Genomic DNA, 17,803 nt, shown 5'->3' with positions numbered 1-17,803 from the left:
ACTGTACAAGCCGTAAACTTAATATTACTGTTCCACAATTCCCGCCACCTCTCATAATCTATATTATAGCCAAAGTCAATTGCCCATTTAATCGTTTATTTAATTAGATTAGATTAGATTAAAAGGACTTCTAAAATTAGAATAAACAGAAGTGGAGAAAGCGGGCAACCCTGCCTTGTTCCTTTTTCTATTTTGAATCTCTTCGTAATGCTATTATTTATTACCAGTTTGGCATGTTGGTTTGAATATATTGCCTGTATTCCTTTCAAAAATTCACCCTTGATCCCTGCCTTTTCTATAGATTTTAATAGAAACCGCCAAGAGACGTTATCGAACGCCTTTTCTGCATCTATGAAAATCAGAGACGCCGGTATATTGTTGTTGATCTCCAGATATTCAATTATGTTTATAACATGCCTCACATTATCCTTCAAGTATCTGTTTGGAAGGAAGCCCGCTTGATCTTTGTGGATTAAATTTGTTAGACATTTTTTCAATCTGTTCGCCATAATATCAGCATATATTTTATAGTCATTATTTAACAACGATATTGGCCTATAGTTCTTCATGTTCTGTTTTCTGTATCTGGTTTAGGAATAAGTGTTATATAGGCTTCCCTCCACGACTCGGGTATTTTCCCTCCTTTCAAAATGTTGTTCATGGTTTCGCACAATATCTGTTTTAGTTGGTCTCCCAGGACTTTGTAATATTTGGCTGATAAGCCATCTGGGCCCGGTGTCTTTCCTGATTTCATTCTTTTTATCGCAGTTTCGATTTCTTCTATGCTTATCGGTCTGTTTAGTTGAGTTCTTTCTTTCTCCGTGACAGTCTTCCCTGTACAGCCCTCTAAATATTTTTCTATTTGTGCTGGGTCCTCTTCTCCTTTTTTATATAACTCCTCATAGAATTTAAGAAATTTTTTTTGTATTTTTTTTGGGTCTACTATTAATTCTTTTTCAACCATTATTTTATTTATAACATTCTGTTTCTGTCTTTTCCTCAGTTGCCAGGCTAGGAATTTCCCCGTTTTATTCGCGGATTCAAAATATCTCTGCCTCATTAATTTGATTTTCCACTCTATTTCTTGGCTCGTTAACATTGAATATTGTCTTTGTAGTATTTTTATTGTTTGTATGCTTTGTTCGTCTTCTGGGTGTTCTGTTAATTTTTTCTCATGTTCCTTTAGCTGTTTGAGTATTTCATCAGTTTTTTGCTGCCTTAATTTTTTCTTGTAGTTATTCTGCTGGATAAAGAACCCTCTTAAAACCGCCTTACTGGCGTCCCAGACTATTTCTATATTTGTTCCTGTATTGAGATTCATCTCTAAATATTCTTTTAATGTGGCCTTGGCTTTTTCGATAACCTCCTCGTTATCTAGTAGGTATTCATTTAGTTATTCTCCTGATCAATCAGCAGTACATCTTTATGGCAAATAAACATTTCCTAACCCGTCATTTCACCCTTCACATCACACCTAACATTTGTACATCAAATACTGTGTTCTGGTAATATATACATATATACAAAAACCTGTTACATCTTAAGCATTCACTTAACTTTCAATTGCAGGTCTTCTGTGTCAGGACTGGTCGTTGTCCTCTTCAGATCACCACACAAACGCTTCTTGTTCTTTTATAACTTTTTATTGTGTTGGGCCGAATTGCAGCTATAAAAATGAATGTATTGCCTAGAATGTTATTTTTATTTCAAACATTGCAAATTCTTGACAAGATGGACTGACATTGGGAGCTGTCAACCACTGTATAATTGTTGCAGAAGGGAACTTCAGCTTAGCAAAGGAGAATCAAACAAGTGTCCAGAGTAAAGTATTATTTCTTCTCTTTTTTTTTAATAAAATTTTTATTGGTTTTACAGGATTTTTTAAAGAACAAACAAACACTTAAAAAGACAAACATACACGTATAATTTCATAACATATTTTCATAAACCTCTTTTCTTGGACTTCCCCATACCCCCCCTTTCTGCATCCCAATGTCCATAATTTCATAGCAACTCCCAATTGTTACTTTCCAACCTCTGTCATCTTAGTCCTCTTTGTATTCTAGCCTTATATCACTGTACCCCTTTGTTTCTGAAAACCATAACATTTTAACATTCATTAAGTTTATAGTAGTCCTTAAGATAACTTTTAAATTTCCTCCATTCTTCTTCCACCGTCTCTTTTCGTTGGTCACGGATTCTGCCTGTCATCTCGGCCAATGTCATATAGTCCATCACTTTCATCTGCCATTCTTCCAGAGTGGGTAGATCTTGTGTCTTCCAATACTTTGCGATGAGTATTCTTGCTGCTGTTGTAGCGTACATAAAAAAAAATTCTATCCTTCTTTGACACCAATTGGCCGACCATGCCCAAGAGGAAGGCCTCTGGTTTTTTAGGGTAAAGTATTATTTCTTCTCCCCGCACCATGCCCCTCTTGTGGCATTTCTTGGATCAATCATTTTCAGGAGCCTCTGATCTGAGTAGCTTTAGGCTACTACCCTAAATGGACATCCCTTCTTGGATTTAGGCATAGGGAGTCAGTGAACTGAGAAAATAGTTTCATTACGTAAAACTTTTATGATGCCTGCTAACATGAACCATAGGTTTCTTTACAAGTTGATGATCATTTATCTGATTCCAGTTTAACCTCCTTTAATGTAGCATTTTTCTGCTATATCCATTTGTTTTCCATTAAACCTTTATTATTTCCTCTATTATGTAAAAACTGCATCAATACAAACTCATCTCTCCTCCCTTCCTCTTCCCTCCATTCTGTGTCTTAGAGCCATTCTATTCCATCAGAAAGAGAAATAAGCAGATGTCATAATAAGGTTTTTCATTAATTAAACAACCACTGGCAGTACAGAGTATTTCTAATGCAACCTTTTTATTACACAGAATGTTATTTTGATAGAGCAGTGAGTACCAGCTACCTGGTCCATTCCTTACACAAAGCACCAGTTACTTAAGTGGTCCCTGAATACATGGTACTTTGATTGCAAGCTTAATTGGTTGCACAGCCAGTTGTTTCCATACTTTGTCCATTGCAAAAGACACCTATGGCAGAATCAGGTTAGGGTGGCACATCCCTTATTCCCCCAAATGGCTGTGAACTTTTCCAAAATCAGTGCTGATGATACTGGTGCTTCTCCTCCACTGGCAGAAGCATCAGGGGCAGGAGGGGCACCCATGGGCATTGTGCCTGGTTGGGGGCTTCTGCAAGCTTAATTGGTTGCTTTGCTCTGTGAGGTTTTGCCAATTCTTCTTGGTCGAATTCTTCAATCACATGGTATTTGATTGTTTAGATCAATATGCAGTTTCATCTATTGTTTATCTCAGTGGAAAGGGATTACCACAACTGTCCATCCTAAAACTTCAATAGCTGCTGGACCTTTGCTCAGTGTGATTTTCTCCCCTCCATCTTGTTTGAATAGCTGAGGGTTAAAAGGTAAAGGACCCAGTCCAGTCGCGAACGACCCTGGAGTTGCTGAGCTCACCTTGCTTTACTGGCTGAGGGAGCCTACATTTGTCCGCAGACAGTTTTTCAATGTCATGTGGCTAGCATGACTAAGCCGCTTCTGGCGAAATCAGAACAGGGCACGGAAACACCTTTTACCTTCCTGCAGGAGCGGTACCTATTTATCTACTTGCATTTTTTGGTGTGCTTTCGAACTGCTAGGTTGCCAGGAGCTGGGACCGAACAACGGGAGCTCACCATGTAACGGGGATTTGAACTGCTGACGTTTTGATTGGCAAGCCCAAGGCTCAGTGGTTTAGACCACAGCGCACCCGCGTCTGTTAGCTGAGGATTGGGTTGCATATATTCCTTGCAAAGGGATCCATATTCAGGTTCAAGCACCTTGCGCATGAAAGCACCAGGCCTGAGCATGAAAGCTCAAATGAAACCTCAAAGCAGAGAAGGTTAACTCATCGGCCTTTGGATGTTTCTGATCTGGAGATCCCATCACCCCTGATCTTTAGTCACAAATAACAGCGACTCCAAGGAGCGCAGGACAGAAGAGTGAAGCAGCTTCAGAAACAGGGTTGGGAAGGGGGAAAGGGGGCTTAGTCATCTCCTAGGGTGGAAAGGAGAAAGGAAAGGACAGGTTGGCCAATTATGATGGGGTGCAGAGTGGAACATGGCAGGTGGAGCAAGCAGTGAAGCAGAGCCCCTCCTGTTTGAAAATATTTTTGTAAGTTGCTTTGAGTCTAGTTAGAAAAAGGTGTTTGCGAAAAAGGATGATGATGATGATTGCAAGAATGAGAAAAAGGACAAGAGAGCAGGTGAAGATTGCCTTGACTTCAAGTAAGCAAAGAGTCCATCATTTCACCTTTGAAATCTCCTTGCCCTGCATGTCCCACTCAACCTCTTCAATCGGTGGACTTGAATCTTTCTTTTTCTTTTTGGAAGAACTGTTTGAAGCTATTACTACTCCGCAGTGCTATTTCATGGGGGGATGCAGGGGTAACGCATACCCCTAAACATTTTTTGAATCTAAGTTTGGCCAGATTAAGAATAATCATTGTGGGAGGTGAGCATGTGAAAAGTCCCCTTCCTTCACGTAACCGCAAGGGTCCAGCAATGTGGTGGGGACAGGTGAGGGGTGAGTTATTTACCTGAGGGATACATCCCCCTAGCACTGCCTATGTGGGGCATTGCATCCTCCTCATAAATGTTTCATTTGATTCAAGCTATCTCCCTCTGAAACATGAATACAGCACATCTGAATGTTTGTGATCTTGTGTGGAAACTGCTATGACTGACAGAATGCAGGAATGCCTTTGCAGAGGCACGTGATTTTGGCAACATTCTTGTCCACGTCAGCCTAAGTCACAATGTCCCCAAAAAATTACATTTATGCAATCTGCTTCTCCCTCCCAGCCCTCTCTTGGCAAGCTTTGGGGCTCCATTTGGTTTAAAAGCTGGCTTTGCCTGGCTTTGTCACCACAATTCATCCTGAGCCATGAAGATCCTTCACCTGTGCTTGGCAGTTCTCTCTTTGCTGCTCCTGGCTTCCCCAGGTAAGGGATGGAGAGGAAGAAGACAGAGGGACACCTGCCAGCCTATTATGGGGTGGAAGAGGGAGAGGAGTACAGTTGCTGTTCTGTGGCCTTGCAAAGGAAGCTCACTTTTCTTGCTAGAGACATTTCTTTAGTGGTAAAATTAGCATAAAAATGTATATATCAGACAAAACTGCTTACCAAAATGTGTCTATTAGGGGATAGATGCACTGTGTTGCTGAATTTCCCCCATTATGCCCATAATTGCTATGCAATTTGCCCTGTTATAACCTATATTTTCATGCTATTATCATGAAATTACACTTTTTCATGTACATTTTTAAAATACATTACTTGGAGGGAGAGCTGCCTTTCAGGGGACGGCTGTGCTTTGATGTTCACATGTTGACTTCATTATGGCAGAGTAATATAAGGAAAAGGGGACGTGGGTGGCCCTGTGGTTTAAACTACTGAGCCTCTTGGGCTTGCTGATCAGAAGGTTGGTGGTTTGAATCCCCACGACGGGGTGAGCTCCCATTGCTCGGTCCCTGGTCCTGCCAACCTAGCAATTTGAAAGCACATCACGTGCAAGTAGATAAATAGGTACAGCTCCGGCAGGAAGGGAAACGGCGTTTCCGTGTGCTGCTCTGGTTCACCAGAAACAGCTTAGTCATGCTGGCCACGTGACCCGGAAGCTGTCTGTGGTCAAACGCCGGCTCCCAGAGTTGTCTGCAACTGGAATTAACTGTCAAAACAGTCCGTTACCTTTTTTTTAATATATGGAAAATGGCATCGCATGTAAAACTGGTAAGGAAAAACAAAAGGAGCCTCTTCTTTTCTCAGTTTGGTAAGATTTTATGCAATTCTATGCAAATTTATGGAATACGTTTTAGAAAATAAAATTTTGATTTGTCTCTTCCACAGGTCTGCCAATAAATTTGGGGTATAAAGTTTCTAATTAGTGGAAAATGTTTCTTGATGTAATATAGAGCCTTTTATTCTGGGTAGTCCTAGGGGCTCTGATGGCTTCAGTTCCAGGCTTTAGTTTCTCTATAACGTATAAGCCATGTGTGCCTCACTTCTTGCTGTCGTGTTTCGTGGACTGACACCCTCCACTCATGAGCAAATATCTGGATAAGCAGATTGACCATTTCTCCTTGTGAATGTAGCAAGGGTGGTAAACACCAGGGGCCAGTGGCAAGGGGTGGGGTGGGGGGTAGGAGTTGGGATGCCACAGCACCCAGAGCGTCACAGAGCCACTCCTGTTCAAAGGGCTGTGCAGTTGTTCCTCTCTTTCATTCTATTGTGATTTAACTTCCTTCTCCCCACTTTTGTTTGTTTCTCTCTTTGCACAGGATCTGCACAAAACCAGGAACCTCAGAATATTTGGGATTGCTATCATAAGGCCAATGGTGTTTGCTCACCTCGAGGTTGTCCCAATAATTCTAAAAAGATTGGAAGGTGTACTCCTAGAATTCCATGTTGCGACCGGTAATTTCAGCTTACCAAAAGGTAATTTCAGCTTACCCATTACCCCCTGGATTGATCATTTTAAGTACCCAATGCAGCGTCCCCTAAACTGATCATCCTTTGCCTGCAAGCTCAATTCCCCCATTGCAAAAATAAATATAAAAATACCTATGCCAGAATCAGCCAAGGGTGGCACATCCCATATTGCCGCTTGATGCAAAATGGTAATTGCTGCTTTGCCATTCTGCCAGCACGGCTCCTAAGCCCATCTACCTGCTCCTCCTGCCATGGACTGATCTGCCGCTGACACACACCATACCCTGTTGATTGCAGGCACAAAAGCGGCACTACCATTGTTGCCCATTTTAAGCAAGATGGTGCTGAGTTCTTTCGCCACAGGCAGAACCAGCGGGGCAGGAGGGGCACCAATGTGTTTGTTGTCTGGGGGGCTTCTGCCAGCAGAAGTAGGGTCCTCACCTGCCTCATGGCTGGTCCAGCTGTCTTTGGCCCCTTTGCCCTGTGACCTTATGCCAGATCTCCTTTGCCAAATCCCTAAACCACACCAGAGGGGCACATTTAATTTGTTGTGCGGCTTCATCCATTGTTTATCTCAGTGCCTAAGGGATGTCTATTCTGCAGCTTTAACAGATGCTGGGCTCTTACTCTGTGTGGTGTCCTGCCCTCCACCATTTAAGATTACCTCAGTATCACATCCCATACATTCATTGCAAATCTCCCACTTTCAGTTCCAAGCAGATTCATTCTTATTTAACTTTTAATTAAAGAACTTGAGGCAGTAGACTTTTGTCTTGGGTGTATACAGAGAAATTAGCAACTGGACTGAATGAACCCAAGGGTGTCCGTTCTCTTGTGTTTCTCAAAACACTCTCACAAAATGGGGTGCAAGCTTCCTGTTAACCCTGAACTCTTCTTCAGGGCCACAAAGACAAGAAATCCCTGCCGTGCATAACATCCAGTCTGCAGGAGAATATTGGAGACCTTGCAAGCTCACTCACTATTCTGTGACATATTTAATTGTACCTAGAAAAGAAAGTCCCCCAGGGATAAGGATGGGCTAGAGACTGCATTCAATTCTCATTGAAAGGGGAATCTATGTAATTCATAGCTTCTGGAAATGAAAAACTGAAACAGACCTATCCCTAACCAATGGTTTATTATCAGGAAAACTTTCTTGTGGTCCAACATGCCTTGCTTTGTATTTTTGTGTCTCAAACATGGTCACTTTGCTATGAAACCGAGTTAACTGTTGTCTTTTTGTTGCTGGTTTCTATGTTTTAGACGGGAGGAGTGATAGATGCCTTTGAAAAATGGAAGATGCTCCCTCTCTTTGAGAGCCGCTGGATCCCGCTTCATCCCCAGTTAGGGACTTCTTCTCCAAAGCATCCAGATTGAAAAAGCAACATTTTCAAGGCTTACCTGAGCTTGTGCCTTGCAATAAAAGCAGATCCAAAAGCCTTTTCCCCTCTGTTTTTCATTTCTAAGCATGAGTGTTATTGCTAGTGAAGCCAAAATGGCACCTTACATCCATGAGAAGGAGGTGTCAGCAAGCATGGTTTGTGAAGAGGCCCAAAATGCCATAAGAAAGGAAGGCTAAAAGGGGATGAGGATCTCTATACAGTCTAGTGAGTAGGACTGGGCCACAATGTGGAAAATGAAGAGTGGTAAAATATGGAGGGTGGAATGGGAGGGAGAAGAAGAAGTTTCCTTTCAAATAGGAACCAATCTGAGTTGTACTCTTTGAAAAAGTATGCCAGTTGAAATTTAGTCATCCTTCCAAATTCACAGGTCTCTGAATTTTGGGGTTATTGAACTGACCAGACCAGATCTGGAAGTTTCCTCTTATAGATTCTAGGATTACAGGATGGGAAGTAGCCCTGGCTTTTACAGAAACTAGCCCCACAAAGCCCACTCATTACAGTATGTTGGGCATAATTGCATGCACATGTGCCTACCTGGAAGAATTCTTCATCCTAGGATCCCATGGCTTCCAGTTGGGTGAGATAAGAGAATGCACATCCATTCCTCTCGATGGCAACAGAGCTCACTCTTTTAAGATGTGAATGGTGGGTACTTAGCTCAATGGCTATATACCTCCAGACATAATTTTATGGGAGTGGTGCCTTTCCATAGTTCATACCATGCTTGAGGTGGCTTGCAAGATGGAAAATAATAATAATTACAACATAAAAATTTAGTCTTAAATCATTCAAAAACACACAAACTGAACAAATTAGACATAATTTATTGGATCCGAAATAAAGACACTAAAAGGTTTGCTTCTGGAGATCTGCAGACATCCTGACTACACTTAAGATGGGTGGGGTATAAATACAGTGGTGTGCCTTATTAGACTTTACTGATTGGTGGGCTCTGTGTTGCTCCCGGACAGGAGTAAGGATGTCCAATGACACCGAGGGTTGGTTCAGAGAAAGAGTTCTTTATTTCTGCTCTCCGGAAAAGCAGAAAGGCACTTGCGTGGTCAGTCCACAGCAAGTCCAAAGAAATGAGAAATTTCATGCAGTATATATATCCTCCTGGCACCCTCTCCCTCCTTCCCCAGGAATCCAACCACGTCAGCCTATACACGCAGGTTGACATCACATATGTTCCTGCTCCGGTATTTTTAACCATAAAAGGGTATTCCTTCCTGTACTTCTGACCATAAAAGGGTATTTCTGTTCTTCTACTCTTGGAGCAAGAGGTCACCAACTCCAAGAACACACTCTGGCGCTGTTCCCGGACTAGGTCTGTGCATCTTTGTGCTCTTTGTGGTCAGGATGTAAGATAAGGCCCAGAGTGTCATCCCTGTTCCACTCTGGAATGGACAAAGCCATCCGTCATTACCAGCCTTCATAGACTGATATGAGAGAGAACTTTGAGCACTTGTTTATACAGCTGGGTTTTGGCTCAAGAGTTCAAGTTAAAGCATTTTAGCTCAGGTAAAATAGGGATTTTGGTGCAGTTTCAAACTGCCTGCACTGTCAGTTTTGGGTTTGGGAAACCCATTCCTTCAATGGTACCTCTAGTTACAAACTTAATTATTTCTGGCGATCCATTCTTAACCTGAAACTGTTCTTAACTAGAGGTGTGCTTTCGCTAATGGGGCCTCTTGCTGCCGCTGCGCTGCCGGCACACGATTTCCATTCTCATCCCGGGGCAAAGTTCTCAACTCGTGGTAACTCTTCCAGGTTAGCAAAGTTTGTAACCAGAAATGTTTCTAACCTGAGGCGTTTGTAACTGGAGGTACCACTGTAGTAAAATTATTATTCATAATAAAACAGGATGTCCCTATTTTCATGGAAGGAATTTGGGAGGATTTCTTGAGAACACCAAGGGACCCTATATGGAGAAAGCAATGGGGAGACTCCATCTGTTTCTCTTCTTCCAAGAATCACAACTATAATTCAGTGTCCCCAACTCTTCCCCCTTGTGTCCTGCCCTGAAGGCCACAGCCTGCTGGCCTCTCTTGCCCATCTGTGCTGTGGCTGGCCTGTTTCTCCTTTGATCTCCTAGCGTAGAGTTTGGAGGTGACTTCTAATCCTAAAGTCCAAGAGAGAAGTGTGAAGAGGAGCAGGAAGATGTAAAACAGGGTGAAAGCTAAGATGTATCAGCCTAAAGAACAAAGAGATTCAGAGGTCCGCTGAGAGTGGAGGAAGCACACCACTCTAAGGGTGAATCTACACACAGGGGGAAAAATGTCGGGAAATCTACTGTTGAGAAGTGGAACTGTTATTTTTTCAACTCTGAAGCACATTTTTTCAACCTCTGAAGAACATCTTTCATATGATGTATATGCTGTTCTAGATTCTCTGAATAAATCAAAATTATATCAAAACAGTCCACCAGGACTCTGAGTATGTAGCTGATGAAATCTTAGAACGTTGCTGCTCCTGACTGAAATGTTATCTCCCGCTCTCTCCCTGCCTTCTCTTGGCAACCTTTGGGGCTCCATTTGGCTTAAAAGCTGGCATTCAGCTTTGCCACGTCAACTCATCCTGAGCCCTGAAGATCCTTCACCTATGCTTGGCAGTTCTCTCTTTGCTGCTCCTGGCTTCCCCAGGATTTTTAGGAAGTTGTTAGTCTGCACCAGGCGTCCTATTGGGAAAACCCAGTTTTCTGAGTTCATGTTCTGGGAGTTGTGCAATAGGGGCAGTACAGGATTCCTTTTGGTGTACTGACCTCCCCGCTGCACCAAGGATTCCCTGCCTGAGCTGCTTCCTGGAGACACCTAGTTTGGTTGTCCTAGGGGATTTTAACATCCAGATCTGCCACAGTTATGTTTCAGAATGAAATAGCTTGGATCAAATGAAAATTTTATGAGGAGGATACAATGCCCAGGGGATTTATCCCTCAGGTAAATAACTCACGCTTCACCTGTCCCCACCAGATTGCTGGATCCTTGCAGTTACCTGAAGGAAGAGCATTTTCACAGGCTCATATCCCAAAATTATTATTAGTTGTAGTCACAATAGCATCAAACAGTTCTTTGAAAAAAATATCCAAGTCAACCAATTGAAGAGGTTGAGTGGGCACATGCAGGGCAAGGAGATTTCAAAGGTGAATTGATGGACTCTTCATCTTACTTGAAGGAAGGGCAATTTTCACATGTCTCCTCCTCCTCCTCCTCCTCCTCCTCCTCCTCCTCCTCCTCCTCCTCCTCCTCCTAACTCACCACCACCATATCTCCCAGACACCTTTTTCAAACATGACTCAAGACAACTTTAAAAATAATTCAAAACTGGAGGGGATCTTATTCTCTGCTTGCTCCACCTGCCATTTCCCACTCTGCACCCCATAATAATTGGCCAGCCTGTCCTTCCTTTTCTCCTTTCCACCCTAGAAGATGACAGATCCCCCTTTCTCCTTCCCAACCCTGTTTCTGAAGCCGCTTCACTCTTCTGTTTAAAACCCCCTGGAGTCGCTGTCAGTATGGCTGTAGATTGGGGGTGATGGCATCTCCAGATCAGAAACATCCAAAGGGCAACAGGTTCAGGTCCAGTCCTGGTACTTTCATGCCCAAGGTGCTTGGAACTGAAAGTGGACACTTTGCATGGAATATATGGGAGCTATCTTAGATCCTGAGCTATCTAAACAAGGTGGAGGGGGGACGTTTTATGCCTCTGCACAACCATGCCTGCTGACACCTCCTTCTCATACAAGAAGTGAGGCATGCATGGCTTATGAGTTATAGAGAAACTAAAGCCTGTAATTGTACTCATCAGACTCAAGGACTACCCAGAAAAAAGGCTCTTCTAAATGCATCAAAAAACCTTTCCCACTAATTAGACGCTACATGCGCCAAATTTCTTGAGAGACTTGTGGAAGAGACAAATCTAAATATTATTTTTAAAAACATATTCCACAGAGAGGTTAGGCTGGCCCGATTTTGGGTTCCGCCAGATTTTGTGCTGTGTTAAATTTGACAGAAGGAGCCTGTTGCTTTAACATCTCTAACCATGGTGTAGCTATTTGACACCTGGCAACAGAAAGAGAGAAAGTAACCCATGTTCCTGTCTCTACCTGGAACGGATGGGACATGTCTTGGTTGACTGAGTGGCTTAGAGGACTTGTAATGATGTTAATGGACTAATCTTGCTTCTTTTCTGCTCCTGTATACCCTGCTTATATGCAATGCTTGCAAAATATGATGAGTAAAATGATGTCACGGATGATTCGGCCCCAGATTATAACACTGACATGAGAATACCAGCCAGTGCCTTGGGACGAGCCGTAAGGCTGTCCAAAAGAAGAGGAGGGAATGAAGGAATGGGTTTCTGTGTAGTAAGTTTAAAACTGACTCAACCCCCCCTTTTGTTTTTTTCAAAAGAGAGCACTTTTAAAACTTGAGCTGTTGAGCAAAAACATAAACGAGCTCTCTCCTTTATCAGTCACGGCAAGGGATGGACTTGGCTCTCTAAGGGAACAAAGAAAACACGTCAGAACTTTATCTTGTGTGCTGACCACAAAATACGCACAAGACCAACGTCCGGGAAAAACACCAAAAGCGTGTTCCTGGAGATTATGACATCTTCCCAGACAAGAGTAGGAAGAGGAAGATCCTTTTATGGTTGAGAGTACCAGAGCAGGAACATATGTGATGTCAACCTGCGTATACAAGTTGACGTGGCTGGGGAAGGGGGAGAGGATGCCTGGAGGATATATATACACTGCGTGAAACTTGTCATTTCTTTGGACTTGCTGTGGACTTGATCACGCAAGTGCCTTCTGCTATCCAGAGACCAAAATAAACTCTTTCTTTGAACCAACTCGGTGTCATTTGACTTCCTTTCTCCTTTCCCGGAGCAACGCAGACCCAGTCGGTGAACTCCAATAAGGCTACACTGGGTGTATGCCAAGTTGGAAAAATGACAGTTTCACGTCTCAACAGTAGATTTCCCGACATTTCTCCCCCTGTTTGTTGATTCACCCTTAGAGTGGTGTGGTTCCTCCCCTCTCATGGACCTCTGAATCTCTTTGTTGTTTAGGCTGATACACCTTAGCTTTCACCCTGTTTTACATCTTCCTCCTCCTCACACTTCTCTCTCTTGGAGTTTTGCTCCATTTTGAGTGTTACGCTTGCATTACGAGTGTTATACTGAGGACTGTCTTTTTTTCCTATTTATTTTGCCTTTTTGTTTTTGAGGCACTTTTTTGGAATTGTTTTTCTGACTGTTTGGAACACAGTTCAGCTACTGATTGATGGATTGTGGGTTGGCAGTACATTGTTGATTGTTTTCACTTTATGAAACAATGCTCTCATTAGATAGTAAAATTCATGTTAAATTGATGTTTTAGGGGTTGTTTTTAAAATTCTGGAATGGATTGATCCATTTTGCATTCATTTCTATGGGAAAGGGCACCTTAGTTTTGGAACGCACTTCAGGAACGGATTAAGTTATATGTATAGCCATTCAGCTAAATACCCACCATTTAAATCTTAAAAGAGTGAGCTCTGTTGCCATAGAGAGGAATGGATGTGCATTCTCTTATCTCACCCGACTGGATGCCATGGGATCCTAGGATGAAGAATTCTTCCTGGTAGGCACATGTGCATGCAATTATGCCTAATATACTGTAATGAGTGGGCTTTGTGGAGTTAGTTTCTGTAAAAGCCTGGGCTACTTCCCATCCTGTAATTCTGTGGCTGGAGGGGCCTAGAATCTATAAGAGGAAATTTCCAGATCTGGTCTGGTCAGTTTAATAACTCCAAAATTCAAAGACCTGTGAATTTGGAAGGATGACTATATTTCAATGGGCATACTTTTTCAAAGAGTGCAACTCAGTTTGGTTACCATTTAAAGGGAAACTGAACAGAATTTCTTCTCCCTCTCATTCCACCCTCCATATTTTGTCACTCTTCATTTTCCACATTGTGGTCCAGTCCTACTCGATAGACTGTTTTGAGAGATCCTCACCCCCTTTTAGTTTTCCTTTGTAATGACGTCCTAGGCCTCTGCACAACCATGCCTGCTGACACCTCCTTCTCATGGATGTAAGGTGCCATTTTGGCTTCACTAGCAAGAACACTCATGCTTAGAAATGAAAAACAGAGGGGAAAAGGCTTTTGGATCTGCTTTTATTGTAAGGCACAAGCTCATGTAAGCCTTGAAAATGTTGCTTTTTCAATCTGGATGCTTTGGAGAAGAGGTCCCTAGCTGGGGATCAAGCGGGATCCGGCGGCTCTCAAAGAGAGGGAGCATCTTCCACTTTTCAAAGGCATCTATCACTCCTCCCGTCTAAAACATAGAAACCAGCAACAAAAAGATAACAGTTAACTCAGTTTCATAGGAAAGCGATCATGCTTGAGACACGAAAACACAAAGCAAGGCATGTTGGACCACAAGAAAGATTTCATGATAATAAGCCATTGGGTGAGGTTAGGTCTGTTTCATTTTTTCATTTCCAGTAACTATGAATTACATAGATTCCCCTTTCAATGAGAATTGAATGCAGTCTCTAGCCCATCCTTATCCCTGGGGGACTTTCTTTTCTAGGTACAATTAAATATGTCACAGAATAGTGAGTGAGCTTGCAAGGTCTCCAATATTCTCCTGCAGACTGGATGTTATGCACGGCAGGGATTTCTTGTCTTTGTGGCCCTGAAGAAGAGTTCAGGGTTAACAGGAAGCTTGCACCCCATTTTGTGAGAGTGTTTTGAGAAACACAAGAGAACGGACACCCTTGGGTTCATTCAGTCCAGTTGCTAATTTCTCTGTATACACCCAAGACAAAAGTCTACTGCCTCAAGTTCTTTAATTAAAAGATAAAATAAGAATGAATCTGCTTGGAACTGAAAGTGGGAGATTTGCATGGAATGTATGGGATGTGATACTGAGGTAATCTTAAATGGTGGAGGGCAGGACACCACACAGAGTAAGAGCCCAGCATCTGTTAAAGCTGCAGAATAGACATCCCTTAGGCACTGAGATAAACAATGGATGAAGCCGCACAACAAATTAAATGTGCCCCTCTGGTGTGGTTTAGGGATTTGGCAAAGGAGATCTGGCATAAGGTCACAGGGCAAAGGGGCCAAAGACAGCTGGACCAGCCATGAGGCAGGTGAGGACCCTACTTCTGCTGGCAGAAGCCCCCCAGACAACAAACACATTGGTGCCCCTCCTGCCCCGCTGGTTCTGCCTGTGGCGAAAGAACTCAGCACCATCTTGCTTAAAATGGGCAACAATGGTAGTGCCGCTTTTGTGCCTGCAATCAACAGGGTATGGTGTGTGTCAGCGGCAGATCAGTCCATGGCAGGAGGAGCAGGTAGATGGGCTTAGGAGCCGTGCTGGCAGAATGGCAAAGCAGCAATTACCATTTTGCATCAAGCGGCAATATGGGATGTGTCACCCTTGGCTGATTCTGGCATAGGTATTTTTATATTTATTTTTGCAATGGGGGAATTGAGCTTGCAGGCAAAGGATGATCAGTTTAGGGGACGCTGCATTGGGTACTTAAAATGATCAATCCAGGGGGTAATGGGTAAGCTGAAATTACCTTTTGGTAAGCTGAAATTACCGGTCGCAACATGGAATTCTAGGAGTACACCTTCCAATCTTTTTAGAATTATTGGGACAACCTCGAGGTGAGCAAACACCATTGGCCTTATGATAGCAATCCCAAATATTCTGAGGTTCCTGGTTTTGTGCAGATCCTGTGCAAAGAGAGAAACAAACAAAAGTGGGGAGAAGGAAGTTAAATCACAATAGAATGAAAGAGAGGAACAACTGCACAGCCCTTTGAACAGGAGTGGCTCTGTGACGCTCTGGGTGCTGTGGCATCCCAACTCCTACCCCCACCCCACCCCTTGCCACTGGCCCCTGGTGTTTACCACCCTTTCTACATTCACAAGGAGAAATGGTCAATCTGCTTATCCAGATATTTGCTCATGAGTGGAGGGTGTCAGTCCACGAAACACGACAGCAAGAAGTGAGGCACACATGGCTTATACGTTATAGAGAAACTAAAGCCTGGAACTGAAGCCATCAGAGCCCCTAGGACTACCCAGAATAAAAGGCTCTATATTACATCAAGAAACATTTTCCACTAATTAGAAACTTTATACCCCAAATTTATTGGCAGACCTGTGGAAGAGACAAATCAAAATTTTATTTTCTAAAACGTATTCCATAAATTTGCATAGAATTGCATAAAATCTTACCAAACTGAGAAAAGAAGAGGCTCCTTTTGTTTTTCCTTACCAGTTTTACATGCGATGCCATTTTCCATATATTAAAAAAAAGGTAACAGACTGTTTTGACAGTTAATTCCAGTTGCAGACAACTCTGGGAGCCGGCGTTTGACCACAGACAGCTTCCGGGTCACGTGGCCAGCATGACTAAGCTGTTTCTGGTGAACCAGAGCAGCACACGGAAACGCCGTTTCCCTTCCTGCCGGAGCTGTACCTATTTATCTACTTGCACGTGATGTGCTTTCAAATTGCTAGGTTGGCAGGACCAGGGACCGAGCAATGGGAGCTCACCCCGTCGTGGGGATTCAAACCACCAACCTTCTGATCAGCAAGCCCAAGAGGCTCAGTAGTTTAAACCACAGGGCCACCCACGTCCCCTTTTCCTTATATTACTCTGCCATAATGAAGTCAACATGTGAACATCAAAGCACAGCCGTCCCCTGAAAGGCAGCTCTCCCTCCAAGTAATGTATTTTAAAAATGTACATGAAAAAGTGTAATTTCATGATAATAGCATGAAAATATAGGTTATAACAGGGCAAATTGCATAGCAATTATGGGCATAATGGGGGAAATTCAGCACCACAGTGCATCTATCCCCTAATAGACACATTTTGGTAAGCAGTTTTGTCTGATATATACATTTTTATGCTAATTTTACCACTAAAGAAATGTCTCTAGCAAGAAAAGTGAGCTTCCTTTGCAAGGCCACAGAACAGCAACTGTACTCCTCTCCCTCTTCCACCCCATAATAGGCTGGCAGGTGTCCCTCTGTCTTCTTCCTCTCCATCCCTTACCTGGGGAAGCCAGGAGCAGCAAAGAGAGAACTGCCAAGCACAGGTGAAGGATCTTCATGGCTCAGGATGAATTGTGGTGACAAAGCCAGGCAAAGCCAGCTTTTAAACCAAATGGAGCCCCAAAGCTTGCCAAGAGAGGGCTGGGAGGGAGAAGCAGATTGCATAAATGTAATTTTTTGGGGACATTGTGACTTAGGCTGACGTGGACAAGAATGTTGCCAAAATCACGTGCCTCTGCAAAGGCATTCCTGCATTCTGTCAGTCATAGCAGTTTCCACACAAGATCACAAACATTCAGATGTGCTGTATTCATGTTTCAGAGGGAGATAGCTTGAATCAAATGAAACATTTATGAGGAGGATGCAATGCCCCACATAGGCAGTGCTAGGGGGATGTATCCCTCAGGTAAATAACTCACCCCTCACCTGTCCCCACCACATTGCTGGACCCTTGCGGTTACGTGAAGGAAGGGGACTTTTCACATGCTCACCTCCCACAATGATTATTCTTAATCTGGCCAAACTTAGATTCACAAAATGTTTAGGGGTATGCGTTACCCCTGCATCCCCCCATGAAATAGCACTGCGGAGTAGTAATAGCTTCAAACAGTTCTTCCAAAAAGAAAAAGAAAGATTCAAGTCCACCGATTGAAGAGGTTGAGTGGGACATGCAGGGCAAGGAGATTTCAAAGGTGAAATGATGGACTCTTTGCTTACTTGATATTTTCAAACAGGAGGGGCTCTGCTTCACTGCTTGCTCCACCTGCCATGTTCCACTCTGCACCCCATCATCAAAGTATGAAAACAACTGGCTGTGCAACCAATTA

General features: G+C 43.0%; 3 long non-coding RNA genes across 11 annotated transcripts in view; 2 read left to right on the top strand and 1 right to left on the bottom strand.

The window, feature by feature from the left end:
• LOC308584190 overlaps positions 1-17,803 on the bottom strand; it is a 121,254-nt gene that overhangs the window by 26,053 nt on the left and 77,398 nt on the right. The window contains exons 2-3 of one of the 7 annotated variants that reach the window (XR_014006603.1): positions 15,488-15,644; positions 13,792-14,229 (exon numbers count right to left, since the gene is read on the bottom strand). The exons of 1 other annotated variant lie outside the window; for it this stretch is intronic. This is a non-coding gene — a long non-coding RNA (uncharacterized lncRNA). Of the gene's footprint in view, positions 1-13,791; positions 14,230-15,487; positions 15,645-17,803 lie in introns of those variants that run through there. 5 more of the 7 variants (XR_014006604.1, XR_014006612.1, XR_014006605.1 and 2 more) reach the window with 5 other exon arrangements.
• The window catches only part of LOC308584191, a 65,758-nt gene that overhangs the window by 23,869 nt on the left and 24,086 nt on the right, over positions 1-17,803 (top strand). The window lies entirely within an intron of this gene.
• On the top strand, positions 3,457-7,948 carry LOC308583401. 3 transcript variants are annotated; one of them, XR_014006200.1, is made up of 3 exons: positions 3,457-5,023; positions 6,358-6,514; positions 7,772-7,948. It is a non-coding gene; the product is annotated as an uncharacterized lncRNA (long non-coding RNA). The 3 variants fall into 3 exon arrangements; XR_014006201.1 differs by lacking the exon at positions 3,457-5,023 and adding an exon at positions 5,323-5,849; XR_014006202.1 differs by lacking the exon at positions 3,457-5,023 and having other exon boundaries at positions 5,323-6,514.

The sequence above is a fragment of the Podarcis bocagei genome (genome assembly GCF_964188305.1).
Source record: "Podarcis bocagei genome assembly, chromosome: 3".
NCBI classification, from domain to species: Eukaryota; Metazoa; Chordata; class Lepidosauria; order Squamata; family Lacertidae; genus Podarcis; species Podarcis bocagei.
The sequence above is the reverse complement of the archived record's forward strand: the minus strand, read 5'-3'. Positions and strand labels throughout refer to the sequence as shown.